Raw genomic sequence first — 12385 nt, 5'->3', positions numbered from 1 at the left:
ATCTTCTTCGTCAAAAAGTTTGTTTTCTACCTCGAAGTATTCAGCTATATCAACAGAAAACAACACTGAATTTCGCGCTAGATCGAGTGAGCGGGATGGAACGCCTGGTAGAATAATGGTAAGCGAAATCTCATCCGGTTGGTCGCTATATTCGGAAAATCGCTTACCATTATGCAACGGTCACACCAACCGGATTTTTCTTACAAATGGTAAGCACCCTAATTCTCCCGCGGGTCATGGGATTCCAGTCTTTCTCTGTTAACAGGGCGCTGTTTGATACGCCTGGGACATTCTTGATCGAAATGTCGACGTTTCATATAAACGTCGGAAGAAAATGATTTGTTTATCTCGTATTTACCACCGAGCAGTGGCTATGAAGTTATGATTTGATTTCCAACATTCACATGAAATGGTTTATCAAATCCGAACCTACATCGCGATGAAGTTTATACACGATACAAGTGGCAAACACACTTTGCACAGAAACGGATCGGAGTGACGTCATATCAGTTCTTGAATACATGGTAAGCTTTGTAGTGCAGTGCAGATATTGATAGGCAACTTGGCAAGTACTAAATGAAAAAAAAAATCCTGGTTTGCAAAGACCTTTCAGTGATACGTTTAATTTGGCGTTGTGAGAAGTGACAAGTATTCATTATATTCCTGGGCAAGGACATTAAAATGTTCCCTTGCAATTTTAACGTAGTATATGCAATAGTCATCACTTCCCTTCAACCTTGAAATAATTTAGTCTTTAGTATCATTTCGCCATTTCGTCATTTGGACATTTCGTGTTTTAAAAACGCCCATACCAATAAGCACATAGCTTCATTTGTGCATGAGCGCAAGGCTTTTATATCAAGCCCGGGGGGGGGGGGGGGTTACTTGGGTAAATTTTTGTTGGGTATGTGCCGCTGGCCTCTCAGAACCCCTACCCCATTATAGTCATATTCTATGGCCAATAGTCCATTTTACAGTTGCCTGCCAAGTGACCTGGCCTTTGAATGGTAGTGAGGCTGGAGGTGACCTTGCATTGATACAAACCTCTCTGCTTTATTATGTAAATGCAAACTAGTTTGCATCAAAACAACATGATTAACACAACAAAAGCAGTGAGGTCTGTATCAAAACAAGGTCACCTCCAGCCTCACTTCCATTCAAAGACCAGGTCACTGAGCAGACAACTGTAAAATGGTCTATTATAGACCCCATCTTAGTCACTTTTGGGTAAATTTAATTTTTACGACCCCAACTTAGTCACTTTCTGGGAGCCGTTTGTCAAATATTGAACAACAGCAATAAATACGGTAACATTTTTTTCGGCGAATATTTCCGTTCATAAATCACAACTTGCCAGATTTTCGTACTCTCAAAATCCCGAAAAAGTGTGACCCCATTCTAGTCACCCTATAAAAAATGCTTGAAATGGCGACCCCATTATAGTCAGTCCAGTCGTGAAAATGCGACCCCATCCAGCGGCACATCCCCATTAGCCCATTTATAGGAAGTGCCCCCCCGGGATATCAAGTAAGCACAAAACGTCATGTGTGAGCTCAAGGCTTATAAATCAAGTAAGTACAAAACTTCATTGAGCGCAAGGCAGCCTTATATATCAAGTAAGCACAAAAAGTCATTTGTGAACCGGTGCAAGGCTTATATATCAAGTAAGCACAAAACGTCATGTGTGAGCTCAAGGCTTATAAATCAAGTAAGCACAAAAAGTCATTTGTGAACCGGCGCAAGGCTTATATATCAAGTGAGTGCAAAAAGTCATTTGTGAACGCAAGGCCTGCTGTACTCACATGAATGTTTGTTTTAGGCAATTGTCCTGTGCAGGAATTATTTTTTGCATGCATGCGATTGCAGGATATATATATTTTTAAATCACCCAACCTCCCTACCCCCTGTCAAGAGTAAAAAAGTTGGCCTCTTACAAGCGCGCGACAAAAGAGGTGTTTATCAATTCGTGAGCATACAATATCCTTAACAACTGAGCTAAAAACTTCATTTACAAGTACACTAAATTTATTAGCACATCACAAGTGAAATAAGAAAGCCTAGAAAAGTCATTTGTAACAATTAGGCCAAAAAACATCATTTCTTGGCGCCCAAAAACTGTTATAAGTAAGCTAAAAACATCATTTGGGAGTGATCGGCAACTGTAACAAGCCCAGGGGGGGTACTCCGGCTTGTTAATGACGGGGATGATAGAAGGATTTTTTTGGGTTTGAAATTTTCGATTCCGGGATTTTTTTGGGTTGGAAAATTTGGCAAGTATTTTTTTGGGTATCTTGATTTAGATAGAGGATTTTTTTGGGTATTAAAAACGAACTTAAGTGCCCTGGCGCGGCCTTGGCCTATTTATGGTATGATGAAAAAACAAAACGAGCGTTCTTTGTGTTATGTTATTGCACCTCCTGGCAATTTAGGGGTAATTTGACAAGGGATTTTTTGGGGGGTTATTTTTGGTTCAGGGGTTTTTTTGGGTAATGTCGGAAGACTTAAAGATTTTTTTGGGTCCTGAGTTTTGCCTCCATTCAGCATCTCATTTTTCAGTGCACAGCATCATGATTTGAATAGATTGAATGAATAATTGAAGTTGCTGTTAACAAATAACAATGACTCCTACCTGCAAATGTTTAGATCATTGAAGATAAAAAAGGCAACTCAAAATACTTTACACACCCTTGGTCTTCCATCTTGTACCATGCAAATACCTTCAAGTCAAACATAATGAATCAAATTTCAAATTTAATTATAATGCAAACATTTGTTTTAATAAATAAATATGTTATAATTTGGTTCAAATATTAATGTTTGTAAATGTGAAGTCACCTGATGTCATCACTGGAAACCTCATTGTATTACTAAAATAAAACTCTCAGTAACAAAGCTAGTTGAACTTGTTGAAAAGACAATCAAGCTAAAAGTGACAACCAGTACTTAAAATCCAACTTGTAAGATCCAACTTACCAGAGGTCAAGACCCATGACTCCATTACCTGAAAGGACAATCAAGCTAATAGTGACAACCTGAGTACTTAAAATACAACTTAATGCAAGATCCAACTTACCAACTTACCAGAGGTTTAGCACCATGACTCCATTACCTGACAGGACAATCAACCTAATAGTGACAACCAGTACTTAAAATACAAGTTAATGCAAGAATTAACTTACCAACTTACCAGAGGATTAGCACCATGACTCCATTACCAGTACTAGCTGACAGGACTATCAACCTAATAGTGACAACCAGTACTTTAAATACAACGTAATGCAAGATTTAACGTACCAACTTAACAGAGGTTTATCACCATGATTCCATTATACCTGACAGTACAATCAACCTAATAGTGACAACCAGTACTTAAAATACAACTAAATGCAAGATCCAACTTACCAACTTACCAGAGGTTTAGCAGCATGACTCCATTACCTGACAGGACAATCAACCTAATAGTGACAACCAGTACTTAAAATACAACTTAATGCAAGATCCAACTTACCAACTTACCAGAGGTTTAGCACCATGACTCCATTACCTGACAGGACCATCAACCTAATAGTGACAACCAGTACTTAAAATACAACTTAATGCAACATCCAACTTACCAACTTACCAGAGGTTTAGCAGCATGACTCCATTACCTAACAGGACCATCAACCTAATAGTGACAACCAGTACTTAAAATACAACTTAATGCAAGATCCAACTTACCAACTTACCAGAGGTTTAGCAGCATGACTCCATTACCTGACAGGACAATCAACCTAACAGTGACAACCAGTACTTAAAATACAACTAAATGCAAGATCCAACTTACCAACTTACCAGAGGTTTAGCAGCATGACTCCATTACCTGACAGGACAATCAACCTAATAGTGACAACCGGTACTTAAAATACAACTTAATGCAAGATCCAACTTACCAACTTACCAGAGGTTTTGCACCATGACTCCATTACCTGACAGGACCATCAACCTAATAGTGACAACCAGTACTTAAAATACAACTTAATGCAAGATCCAACTTACCAACTTACCAGAGGTTTAGCACCATGACTCCATTACCTGACAGGACCATCAACCTAATAGTGACAACCAGTACTTAAAATACAACTTAATGCAAGATCCAACTTACCAACTTACCAGAGGTTTAGCAGCATGACTCCATTACCTGACAGGACAATCAACCTAATAGTGACAACCAGTACTTAAAATACAACTTAATGCAAGATCCAACTTACCAACTTACCAGAGGTTTAGCAGCATGACTCCATTACCTGACAGGACAATCAACCTAATAGTGACAACCAGTACTTAAAATACAACTTAATGCAAGATCCAACTTACCAACTTACCAGAGGTTTAGCAGCATGACTCCATTACCTGACAGGACAATCAACCTAATAGTGACAACCAGTACTTAAAATACAACTTAATGCAAGATTCAACTTACCAACTTACCAGAGGTTTTGCACCATGACTCCATTACCTGACAGGACCATCAACCTAATAGTGACAACCAGTACTTAAAATACAACTTAATGCAAGATCCAACTTACCAACTTACCAGAGGTTTAGCACCATGACTCCATTACCTGACAGGACAATCAACCTAATAGTGACAACCATGCAGTACTTAAAATACAAGTTGATGCAAGATTCAACTTACCAACTTACCAGAGGTTTAGCACCATGATTCCATTACCTAGCTGACTGGACAATCAACCTAATAGTGACAACCAGTACTTAAAATACAACTTAATGCAAGATCCAACTTACCAAAGGTTTAGCACCATGACTCCATTACGTGACAGGACAATCAACCTAATAGTGACAACCAGTACTTAAAATACAACTTAATGCAAGATCCAACTTACCAACTTACCAGAGGTTTAGCACCATGACTCCATTACCTGAGAGGACAATCAACGTAATAGTGACAACCAGTACTTAAAATACAAGTTAATGCAAGATTCAACTTACCAGAGGTTTAGCACCATGACTCCATTACCTAACATGACAATCAACCTTATAGTGACAACCAGTACTTAAAAATTATACAACTGAATGCAAGATTCAACTTACCAACTTACCAGAGGTTTAGCACCATGACTCCATTACCTAACATGACAATCAACCTTATAGTGACAACCGGTACTTAAAATACAACCTAATGCAAGATTCAACTTACCAACTTACCAGAGGTTTAAAACCATGACTCCATTACGTGACAGGACAATCAACCTAATAGTGACAACCAGTACTTAAAATACAACTTAATGCAAGATTCAACTTACCAACTTACCAGAGGTTTAGCACCATGACTCCATTACCTGACAGTACAATCAACCTAATAGTGACAACCAGTACTTAAAATACAAGTTGATGCAAGATTCAACTTAATTACCAATTTACCAGAGGTTTAGCACCATGACTCCATTACGTGACAGGACCATCAACCTAATAGTGACAACCAGTACTTAAAATACAACTTAATGCAAGATTCAACGTACCAACTTACCAGAGGTTTAGCACCATGACCATTACCTGACAGGACCATCAACCTAATAGTGACAACCAGTACTTAAAAATTATACAACTGAATGCAAGATTTAACTTACCAACTTACCAGAGGTTTAGCACCATGACTCCATTACCTGACAGGACAATCAACGTAATAGTGACAACCAGTACCTAAAATACAAGTTAATGCAAGATTTAACTTACCAACTTACCAAAGGTTTAGCACCATGACTCCATTACCTGACAGGACCATCAACCTATAATATATAGTGACAACCAGTACTTAAAATACAACTTAATGCAAGATCCAACTTACCAACTTACCAAAGGTTTAGCAGCATGACTCCATTATCTGACAGGACCATCAACCTAATAGTGACAACCAGTACTTAAAAATTATACAACTTAATGCAAGATTTAACTTACCAACTTACCAGAGGTTTAGCACCATGACTCCATTACCTGACAGGACAATCAACCTAATAGTGGCAACCAGTACTTAAAATACAACTTAATGCAAGATTCAACTTACCAGAGGTTTAGCACCATGACTCCATTACCTGACAGGACCATCAACCTATAATATATAGTGACAACCAGTAGTTAAAATACAACTTAATGCAAGATCCAACTTACCAAAGGTTTAGCACCATGACTCTATTATCTGACAGGACCATCAACCTAATAGTGACAACCAGTACTTAAAAATTATACAACTTAATGCAAGATCCAACTTACCAACTTACCAGAGGTTTAGCACCATGACTCCATTACCTGACAGGATCATCAACCTAATAGTGGCAACCAGTATTTAAAATACAACTTAATGCAAGATTCAACTTACCAACTTACCAGAGGTTTAGCACTGGTATGACTCCATTACCTGACAGGACAATCAACCTAATAGTGGCAACCGGTACTTAAAATACAACTTAATGCAAGATTCAACTTACCAGAGGTTTAGCACCATGACTCCATTACCTGACAGGACCATCAACCTAATAGTGACAACCAGTACTTAAAATACAACTTAATGCAAGATTCAACTTACCAACTTACCAGAGGTTTTGCACCATGACTCCATCACCTGACAGGACCATCAACCTAATAGTGACAACCAGTACTTAAAATACAACTCAATGCAACATCCAACTTACCAACTTACCAGAGGTTTTGCACCATGACTCCATTACCTGACAGGATCATCAACCTAATAGTGACAACCAGTACTTAAAATACAACTTAATGCAAGATCCAACTTACCAACTTACCAGAGGTTTTGCACCATGACTCCATTACCTGACAGGACAATCAACCTAATAGTGACAACCAGTACTTAAAATACAACTTAATGCAAGATTCAACTTACCAACTTACCAGAAGTTTAGCACCATGACTCCATTACCTGACAGTACAATCAACCTAATAGTGACAACCAGTACTTAAAATACAACTTAATGCAAGATCCAACTTACCAACTTACCAGAGGTTTAGCACCATGACTCCATTACCTGACAGGACAATCAACCTAATAGTGACAACCAGTACTTAAAATACAACTTAATGCAAGATTCAACTTACCAGAGGTTTAGCACCATGACTCCATTACCTGACAGGACAATCAACCTAATAGTGACAACCAGTACTTAAAATACAACTTAATGCAAGATTCAACTTACCAACTTACCAGAAGTTTAGCATCATGACTCCATTACCTGACAGTACAATCAACCTAATAGTGACAACCAGTACTTAAAATACAACTTAATGCAAGATTCAACTTACCAACTTACCAGAGGTTTAGCACCATGACTCCATTACCTGGCAGTACAATCAACCTAATAGTGACAACCAGTACTTAAAATACAACTTAATGCAAGATTCAACTTACCAACTTACCAGAAGTTTAGCACCATGACTCCATTACCTGACAGTACAATCAACCTAATAGTGACAACCAGTACTTAAAATACAACTTAATGCAAGATCCAACTTACCAACTTACCAGAGGTTTAGCACCATGACTCCATTACCTGACAGGACAATCAACGTAATAGTGACAACCAGTACTTAAAATACAACTTAATGCAAGATTCAACTTACCAGAGGTTTAGCACCATGACTCCATTACCTGACAGGACAATCAACGTAATAGTGACAACCAGTACTTAAAATACAACTTATTGCAAGATCCAACTTACCAACTTACCAGAGGTTTAGCACCATGACTCCATTACGTGACAGTACAATCAACCTAATAGTGACAACCAGTACTTAAAATACCAGTTAATGCAAGATCCAACTTACCAACTTACCAGAGGTTTAGCACCATGACTCCATTACGTGACAGTACAATCAACCTAATAGTGCAACCAGTACTTAAAATATAACTTAATGCAAGATCCAACTTACCAGCGGTTTAGCACCATGACTCCATTACCTGACAGGACAATCAACCTAATAGTGACAACCAGTATTAAAATACAACTTAATGCAAGATCCAACTTACCAACTTACCAGAGGTTTAGCACCATGACTCCATTACCTGACAGGACAATCAACCTAATAGTGACAACCAGTATTAAAATACAACTTAATGCAAGATCCAACTTACTAGAGGTTTAGCACCATGACTCCATTACCTGACAGTGCAATCAACCTAATAGTGCAACCAGTATTAAAATATAACTTAATGCAAGATCCAACTTACCAACTTACCAGAGGTTTAGCACCATGACTCCATTACCTGACAGGACAATCAACCTAATAGTGACAACCGGTACTTAAAATACAACTTAATGCAAGATCCAACTTACCAACTTACCAGAGGTTTAGCACCATGACTCCATTACCTGACAGTACAATCAACCTAATAGTGACAACCAGTATTAAAATATAACTTAATGCAAGATCCAACTTACCAGCGGTTTAGCACCATGACTCCATTACCTGACAGGACAATCAACCTAATAGTGACAACCAGTATTAAAATACAACTTAAAGCAAGATCCAACTTACCAACTTACCAGAGGTTTAGCACCATGACTCCATTACCTGACAGGACCATCAACCTAATGGTGCAACCAGTATTTAAAATACAACTTAAAGCAAGATCCAACTTACCAACTTACCAGAGGTTTAGCACCATGACTCCATTACCTGACAGGACCATCAACCTAATAGTGAGAACTAGTACTTTAATTCCGACTTGTAAGATCCATCTTACAAGAGGTTTAGAACCATGACTCCATTACCTGAAACACGTCATAAACAACAACAGTTTTGAAACAGTTACATTCACTTTCTCCTAGAACTCTTTCTGAGAGTCAGTCTTCCAATAACCATAGAGTGTCGTAAAATCAAAACCAAAGTAATTACTCTGGCCAATCACAAAGGACCCAGACAATCCAGTGAACCAATCAGAACTCGAAGCAAATACATGTAGCTGGCACGAAGCGCGGGAAAACGTGCGCGAGCGAGTCATGATCGGTTTTGGTTTTACTCCTGATTGGCTGAAAAAGTGGTGCGAGATTTTTAAGCCAATCACTAAGCGTAGTAATGCAAAACCAAAGCAAACGCAATTTACTTTCGACACTCAAGTGAAAACCGCTCTATGAAGTGACTTTAATAGAGCGGTTTTCACTTGAGTGTCGAAAGTAATTCGCGTTTGCTTTGGTTTTGCAATACTAGGCTTAGTGGTTGGCTCATGAAACTCGCGCCAATTTCTCAGCCAATCATAAGTAAAACCAAAACCGATCGCGCTCGTTTTCCCGCGCTTCGTTCCGGCTACGTGTATTTGCTTCGAGTTTTCATTGGTTCAGTGGATTGTTTGTGTTCTTTGTGATTGCCCTTAGTTTTGGTTTTACGAAACTCAATTGAAAACTGCTCTATTTGTAAATATTAAAGCTCTTAACTTCATCACTGTAAACCTCATTGTAAATTACTGAAATACAAACTGTCAGGTTGACATCAAAAGATACAACAAAGTATCTGGTAATGACAACAAACACTTATAACTTCGTCTTGGAAGGTCCAAATTAAATTCACTTTCTACTTAAGCTTGTCATAAAAGTTCATCTACTACACATGGAATGTATCTGAAGTAAAAAAGTAATAAATATCACGCTACTATTGCTGTTTCAGAAAAACAATGACGCAACAATTCAACCAGGAGAAGAGTCGTTGTCATTTGTTATTAAACAACACTAATGCCTGTTTTTAATTGAGAATGTAAAAGACGTAGATCGACTTGTATTGCTGGTCAGTTGACGAATCAACGAATGGCGTTGAATACCAACGGAAAAGAGAACTGCGACGAAAATCAAAATGGCCGAGAGAAAATTTGTTATCTTTTAGGAACTTGAAAACTTTCACCTGAAGCAATCAACATGACAGGAGAAACCCTTGCAAGCGATACTGGTGATCAGGAATTTTGGACTCTCATCGACTCTCCTGTAAGCCAAGCGGTTTTCATATTAACAATTATAATCATCGAGCCCATAAAACGCAGCCGAAGAACACCTTCGGTGATTTTACCAAATATCCAGGAAGAACCAGGAAGAGCCAAACCACCTAACCCTATTTCACTGACCTACCGTGCTTACGACTAAAAAACAAGGAGAATGCGAAGATCGACTTGTACTGCTGGTCAGTTGACGAATTAAGTAATCGCATGAAATACCAAAGTAAAATAGCAATTCAGATGAAAATCAAAATGGCCGAGAGAAAACTTGCAATGTTTTAGAAGCTTCGAGACGTTCACGTAAAGCGGTCAACAAGACCGTGAAATTCGGATCGACCCAGGTGCACACAAACCCTTGCATGGGATACTGGTGATCAGGAATTTTGGACTCTCATCGAATCTCAGTTAAACCAAGCGGTTTTCATGTAATTAAATATAATCATCGAGCCCAAAAAGCGCAGCCAAAGAACACCTTCGGTGATTTTACCAAATATCCAGGAAGAGTATTGCATGAACCAGGAACAGCCAAACACCTAACCCTATTTCACTGACCTGCCGTGATTCCTATTGTTTTCTGTGTTCTTCTTCAAAACGTTCCGATACGGTGAATTTCATTTGCGCGGTTTTCTTCAGTTGCTCCAACAATTTTATTTGATGACAACTATATTATGACAAGTCTGCGGAGGCCCTTAGTTTCCATGCAAGTTGAAACCAACATATGACCTGACATATACAACTGAGAAAAGAGCGCGGTTTACTTGGAAAAATTAAAGTTGACAAAGAACTGCATCACGAAAAACGAAGCTTGAAACGAAGGTTATTACTATAAATGTCTAATATATAACTGCAATATCGATACATTAGGAAAAAACATTTAACTGGAATAAAAAAGCCATACGCATCGCATTTATTCCAAAGTAAATTTTGTCAATGCGGATTCAGCCTCTTGTAGCGGACATAGCTGTAGCGATATCATTAAATGTATTGAAATTGTGTCTCCTTTATTACGACTTCGAGCTTACATACGTGTAAAATTGCTAGCTTGCTTATTCAAGGACTTATTGACCAGTAGTCCAGCACCAAAAGTGCGAAAGATGTCAGCGAAAATAAAACGACTAACCTTGCTGTCTTTGATTTCAGATCCGCTTCTTGCACATTAACGCGTGTGAAAGCCAACATCCCCACCTTGTTTGTACTCATTTTCTTGGCTGGAACAGCGGTTTAAGCCCATTTGTACTTCTGTGTCCTGTTTCACTGAACTTTCAGCCATTTCCACGCAGTGAGCCAACTAAGTCTGGACTTTGAAAGCTGATCAGTTTGAAGTCGTAAACTTTACCGAAACGTGACAACTCGAAGCACAACCAGCAAATAATTTAAAACTTTGCATAAATCCAACATTAGCATACGTTGCACAAGCCTGGAAAACAGGGAAATACCATCATGCAGCGTCTCCAGGACAATACAAGCATTCAAGCGTTTATTGCAAACAGCTTTGCTATTGTTTTCAAACGCCCAGACTGGAAGGATTGTTCTTCACCCAACACTTCGCTAAAACCGACAGAAAGGGATAATTAAAGAGTGAGGTGTAGGTCTGTGTGTGATTGCAGAGAATCGTTGATTTATACATTCTATAATTTAGCAACTAAAAATGGTTGACCATGCTATGTACAAAAATTCCATCTGGCGTATACACTGGTAATATTCTAAAACACTACACTGTTTCGATTAAATTTGGAAACGGAGTTTAATTTTTGCCTTTGAAAACGGATAAAATGTTTTCCTTCCACAATAAATCCGGATAAATTTAAAAACGAACGGTACACTGCACGCAACTTTCACTGAACTTTGCAACCCAGAAGCGCAGATTTGTTTTTGACAGAGATCACATGACTTTGACGTCTGCGTTTTCGAAAAGCTCTGTCATTACACCACCGACACTACCTAGTGGTGGTTTCAAATTCCCACTTTCTGGCAACAATTTTTGGAAAGCTCCATTTTCTGTGACAGAAAACGCCGTTTTAGTATGGAGTATGGACAGGGCCAAACCGTAAAAAGTAAGATGAGTTTTCAAATTTTCCACATGTTTTACCTTTTACCATTTCATTTTTAGTGAAATGCAAATAAGTATAAAAGCGTTCCCTCGCCTACTGGATCGAAGGGGGTCCAATGGAGAGATATTTTGTTCGAAAACTGCGAAGGAAAATTTTTAGCCTGGAAGGCAGTGTCAAATTTTTCTACAAAAGCTGGGTAAAACATCGCTCAGGGACAGAGGTTATACTCCTGGGACAACATTTCGGCTCCACAGCAAAGGTGCATCTAAACTGTGGGGCAATTATAAAAAAGAGAACATTTTCCGAGAGGGGTAACGTTTCGGATGGACCTATTAACAAA

At 38.6% G+C, this 12385-nt stretch overlaps 1 long non-coding RNA gene across 1 annotated transcript; it reads left to right on the top strand.

The window, feature by feature from the left end:
- Positions 1-234: 234 nt before the first annotated feature.
- LOC144627931 (uncharacterized) lies at positions 235-12098 on the top strand. Its single transcript, XR_013566179.1, has 2 exons — positions 235-524; positions 11135-12098. It is a non-coding gene; the product is annotated as an uncharacterized LOC144627931 (long non-coding RNA).
- The last annotated feature ends 287 nt before the right edge of the window (positions 12099-12385 follow it).

The sequence above is a fragment of the Oculina patagonica genome, chromosome 10 (assembly GCF_052425735.1).
Source record: "Oculina patagonica isolate OP01 chromosome 10, crgOcupat, whole genome shotgun sequence".
Taxonomy (NCBI): domain Eukaryota; kingdom Metazoa; phylum Cnidaria; class Anthozoa; order Scleractinia; family Oculinidae; genus Oculina; species Oculina patagonica.
This window is presented reverse-complemented; position numbering and strand designations above follow the sequence as displayed.